This window comes from Scylla paramamosain, chromosome 3 (assembly GCF_035594125.1).
Source record: "Scylla paramamosain isolate STU-SP2022 chromosome 3, ASM3559412v1, whole genome shotgun sequence".
NCBI classification, from domain to species: Eukaryota; Metazoa; Arthropoda; class Malacostraca; order Decapoda; family Portunidae; genus Scylla; species Scylla paramamosain.
In genome coordinates, this window is record NC_087153.1 from 27,756,437 (window position 1) to 27,762,436 (window position 6,000).

The following is a 6,000-nucleotide window of genomic DNA, read 5'->3' on the forward strand; positions in this document are numbered from 1 at the left end:
CGATATTAGTAGAAACGAATAGAAATATTAGTAGAAAGCATTTACCTTGTCATTTAAAGTGTGAATACCATGTCTATCGACTTTGTGACCAAGGAATTTGTTGCTGTTTGAGAAACGAGCATTTCCTGAGTTTGATTTTTAAGCGAGCTTGAAAGTGAAAATTATCCTGTAAAGACTTTAATGCAATGATAACGTCATCAAGGAAGCAGAACACCGATAAGGCCTGAGAGAACAGAATTCATCAATCTCTGAAACGTTAAAAGCGAATTACGTAGATCTTGAGCCATGCGTTTAAATATGAATTGGCCAGAGGAGGTACTGAAAGCAGGATATGGCCATGAAGTTTCTAATTCAAATTGGAAGAACCCTGAGTGTAAATGCGGTATAAAATACCCCATTTGAATCACAGAGAGACTGACCTCGGCAGAGAATATCGGTCAGTAATGGCAGATACGTTGAGTTTCCTGAAGTCGAGAACCTCACGCCAATCGCCTTGTGTCTTTAGAACGAGTAACAAGGGAGCGTTATGAGGTGAACAGGCAGGTTCCACTACATCCTGAAGTAACATACCTCGCACAGCTTCATCAAGTATAACACGACGGCTTGTGGCACCCTGTAGCTGGGAGTTTCTGGGAAATCTAGTACAGATATGTGATCATCCGTGATAGGCAGGAGAGAAGAAATGTCATGGCTGTCAGATGCAGATACATTATTGATAGAGGAAGAAGGTAAATCATCCAAGATTACAACTTTCTCAGAGTAAGACAAGACTTCTCTGAGTAGCACACCTGCTTTGAGCTTGACAGGCGTAGATGTGACATTTTTCAGCCCGATTTTGCAGAATCCATTTTCATCGATTGTGGCAAGAACGGTTTCTAACTCAACACCTTTGCATAGAGCTTGTTGTGCAGAACAGAGGATATCAGTGCCTGATACAGCAGATGTAACCTTAGCGTTTACAACATGTACAACACATTCAGATAGCGTTACCGGATCTGTTAGCAAAATATGTTTACAAGGAGTTACACCATGGTCTGACTAACAGGTTGATTAAGAATGAGGCTGTGAGACAGGCAAATTAGAGCAAGTAACACAAGAATCTGATCACTAGTAGAAGGAAGAGTTGAAACAGATGTCTATACACCAGCAAGAGAGGAAGTATTAGAGGGAAGAACAATAGAAATATAAGTATCCCCTTGAGCGATTTCATTGATGACAGGGAAAAGACTGATGTCAGCCTTTTTAACCCATCTGATGACAGTGAGTCATTTGTAAACCACTTTGAGTCTTGTTGCTGAGTGTTTAATTCTAAGCTCAGAGAGGAAGCAATGTTTTCTGCCTGGTGAGGATTAGAGTGTGAGAGGATGTGTTGTGAGATAGATTTGGAGAGTTTGAGAAGAGAATGGGTGGCTCCAAGTTTAGAATGACTCTGGAAATTATTTGTCTGATTTCACCAACAGCCCAGTGAGACTCGAAGGCTCGTGACAGATGCGTGATTTTAAAATGGAGATTTTTTCCTTATCAGATATGGCTGTATGTCGAGTGCATTCCTCCTCAGTTCTTTGAATAAACTGATGAACAGTCTGTGCCAGTACCAGAAAAATGAGGAAGGTGATGGGATTCAAGTATGAAGGTGATATGAAGAGTAGCAATGGTTTCATTAGACATTGTAGCAGGTAATGAAGGAAATAATAGAGACTGTGAGCGTGTTTGCATGAGCGACGTAAAGTGCACATATAATTAAGAAATAATAGGCACAGAAATAAAAAAATAAAAAATACACAATATAATAACACAGCACACAATATAAAACAGAATAGTACACACCTCTTTTAGAGGTTATGGTGAATCTTTTGCTATTGCCTTGGACATGTCAAAAGCTTTTGGTAGAGTCTGGCCCAAAGCTTTGATTTCCAAACTACCCTCCTACGGCTTCTATCCTTCTCTATGTAACTTCATCTCAAGTTTCCTTTCTGACCGTTCTATTCCCGCTGTGGTAGACGGTCACTGTTCTTCTCCTAAATCTATTAACAGTGGTGTTCCTCAGGGTTCTGTCCTGTCACCCACTCTCTTCTTACTATTCATTAGTGATATTCTAAACCAAACTTCTTGTCCTATCCACTCCTACGCTGATGATACCACCCTGCACTTTTCCACATCTTTTCATAGACATCCAACCCTTAAGGAGGTAAACATATCACGCAGGGAAGCCACAGAACGCTTGACTTCTGATCTTTCTAAAATTTCTGATTGGGGCAGAGCAAACTTGGTATTGTTCAATGCCTCAGAAACTCAATTCCTCCATCTATCAACTCGACACAACCTTCCAGACAACTATCCCCTCCTCTTCTTCAATGACACTCAACTGTCCCCCTCTTCTACATTGAACATCCTCGGTCTGTCCTTTACTTATAACTGAACTGGAAACTTCACATCTCATATCTAGCTAAAACAGCTTCTATGAAGTTAGGTGTTCTGAGAAGTCTCCGCCAGTTTTTCTCACCCCCTCCCCTCCCAGCTGCTAACTCTGTAGGAGGGGCTTATCCGTCCATGTATGGAGTATGCTTCACATGTCTGGGGGGGTTCCACTCATACTGCTCTTCTAGACAGGATAGAATCAAAAGCTTTTCGTCTCATCAACTCCTCTCCTCTAACTGACTGTCTCTCTCAACGCCGCAATGTTGCATCTCTAGCTGTCTTCTACCGCTATTTTCATGCTAACTGCCCTTCTGATCTTGCCTCCCCTCCTCCCGTGGCCTTGCTGCACAAGACTTTCTTCTTTTTCTCACCCCTATTCTGTCCACCTCTAACGCAAGAGTTAACCAGTATCCTCAATCATTCATCCCTTTCTCTGGTAAACTCTGGAACTCCCTGCCTGTCTCTGTATTTCCACCTTCCTATGACTTGAATTCCTTCATGAGGGAAATTTCAAGACACTTATCCATCAGTTTTTGACTACTGCTTTGACCCTCTTATGGGACTGGCATTTCAGTGGGCATTTTTTTTTAATTGGATTTTTGTTGCCCTTGGCCAGTGTCACTCCTACATAAAAAAAAAAATCGTAACATAGCCAACAACAATAATAATAAAAGACTATTGGACAGATAGACAGAGAGACAGAAGGTAGGAGACAGATAGGCAGACAGACAGACAGAGAATTAGATAAATAGATAGATAGGCATCATTTAAGAGCAGAAGAAGAAAGAGCGGAAAGACAAGAATAATGTGAATCTGATTTGATACTTAAATGTTGGTGACGAAGTGATAGCAGATGACTGGAGGAACACAGCTGCGGGAGACGTGAGGAGATGACTTTGGGCAGTGAGAAGTGATGACGGCCGCAGCGCGTGGAGAATCTCAGAAGATGAGGCCTGGCCATGAGCACTGGTGGAGAGGTTGGTGGGTGGGGGGTTGGCTCTGGGAAGGAGCCAAGTCCGGGAGCACTGGGGTGGCTCAGGTGAGGAGCCAAGGGACACCCACTCCTCGGGAGGGAAGTAGGAACGACGACCACCGATGGCGACAGGGAGTGGCGGGAGAGATGTGGCCACAGGGGTGAGTCACGTGGGAGCAGGGTGCGGCCACAGGGATGATTCACATGAGAGCACGTGGGAGTGGCCAGGAGAAAGAGAGAGAGCACGTGGCGTATCAGGCTCGCAACTTGCCTGCAATGGGGCGTGATATTGTGTCCCGGTGTGTACTTATGAGTTCATGTATCTTCGATCGCACAACACCGCTGACGACCATTGTATGGAATTGATGCCTCTCCACTTTTCTGTTTGAGTTTTGATGATGTTACTTGCCCAGTTGATGATGATGCTTGGTGTGCTGGTAGCGTGGAGGACCAGTAGTGTCTATTAAGGCACAACACTGTGCCTTCCATCCTCAACACCGTACTTGGTAGCGCCTCAGTCATTGTTCCTCTTGAGAGAAGGCTGACGCTGATGCCCCCTCTCCATCTCGTTTCAAGGACACCTGATCGAGATGTGACCCCACCACCACACCGATAATACCTTATGCGTTGTCGAGGGCAACCTCAGCCACCCCGCACTGGTTCTCCAATCCCTCCCTCGAGCTAGGTAATAATTTACAAGATGACTGCACACGTAGCAAGCCCACTGCACACGCAGCACCTCTGACTCTCAGCAGCCACTCAAAACTCAAAACGTGTTGTCATGCCAAAACTCGGCTCCACTGTCCCGAGGAGGGGGCTGTCATCCTAATGATTGCCTTTGCACGTGCCCAAACCTGGTCCAAGGTAAGGTCCTCTATGTGGGACCATGCTCTCAACAACTGACAAACGTTGTGGGGCAGACCAGCTACAAAGGTGCAAGCACCTTTGTACCTACCTTGCCTTGTCTGTTAGTCCCCCAAACAGTGACGACAGGCGCCGCAGCTCAGCCAAATACACGTCTGGTAGTTCGCCGATTCATACATTCCTGCTGATAAATTGTTCATACGCCTCATAGAAGTCCACAGCAAATATAGCCTTCAAGGCCTCCTTAATTTTTTTTTCTTTCGGCGTCCTGTCTTCTCTGGCAGCTGCAGCTACACACCAAAAGCACCCCCGGTAAGATAGAGAGGGAGCACACTAGCCACATTTTTGATCCTCTGAAGATTACACACGAGCTCCAACTTATCTAACCATTTGACCACCGGCTGTGTTCCGCTGCCGTCGAACTCTAGGATCAACTTCAAGTCGAGGTTATTCTCTTCAACCATACTGTCTAGATAGCTTGAAGCTTCAAACAAATAAAACTGTCTTTCCTTCTTTATTTGTAGCGAGATAGGCCGATGGTGCGTGTAGCAGGGAGGTCTGGCTCGAATTGACTCGTTCCCTCTCCCCACTCCCTAACTTCAACTCGCTCATTCACACCCGCTTACTTGGCAACTCCCTAATCCTGCCACCTCAGTAAAACCACTATTCAACCATACCAACCACCCAACAATATAGAATAACTTCGTTATGACATTTATTGATAAAATCTAACATTGCACAATCATTCATTCATATTCCAACTTTGCCAAGGCATGAAAGATAAAGGCAGTGGATTTGATGACTGACTCTTCTACAATTTACCACTAGATTTATGCCCATACTGGAAGAAGCAGGCTCAAGACAAAGTCAATAAGTGAGCTGCTCATTAGTAGGAGAGTGGGAAAAGTGCTGTCACTGATAAAGAAGTGCAATCTTCTCCCCTGACTATAAGAAATTCTTTGACTACTTAGGTTCCATAGTAGAGCACATTCTGACTCTCTTCCCTATTGCGGAGATCTCCATTCTTGGAGACTTCAGTGTTCACCACCAGCTTCGGATTTCCTCTCCCTTCACTGTCTATACTGGTGAACTAACCTTCAACTTTCCTATCCTCCACGACCTAGAGCAAATGGTGCAACACCCTACTCGTCTTCCTGACCGTCTTGGAGATACGCCCAACATTCTTGACCTTTTCCTAACCTCTAATCCTTCTGCATATGCTGCTACCCTCTCTTCTCCGTTGGGCTCCCCTGATCACAATTTCATATCTGTATCTTGTGCTATCGCTCCAATCCCTCCTCAGGATCCCACTAAGCGGTGGTGCCTTTAGCGTTTGCCTCTGCTAGTTGGGGGACCTGAGGAAGTATTTTGCTGATTTTACCTTGGAATGACTACTGCTTTCGTGACAGAGATCCGTCTCTGTGTGCCGGGCGCATAACAGAGGTGATAGTGTCTGGCATGGAGGCATACATTCCTCACTCTTTTTCTCGACATAAACTTTGCAAACCTGCACAGAATCTTCCCAAGTCTGTTCTCCAACTAATCAAAAAACTCCTTCATTAATAGAAAGTGTCAAAATCATTCAAGATCTAACTCCTCTCGTGACTTCTAGCATCTAGCCAAAAATATTTGCTTTTTCTTCTTTCCCTCCTTTATTTCAACCAGATGGCACTACTGTTATCATATCTATCTCTAAAGCTCAACTCTTCGTTCGAATCTTTGTTAAAAACTCTACCTTGGACGAT

The 6,000-nt window shown here is 44.5% G+C and overlaps 1 pseudogene; it reads right to left on the reverse strand.

The window, feature by feature from the left end:
- Positions 1-4,170: 4,170 nt before the first annotated feature.
- Positions 4,171-4,719, reverse strand: LOC135096679 (uncharacterized; annotated as a pseudogene).
- Positions 4,720-6,000: the final 1,281 nt, after the last annotated feature.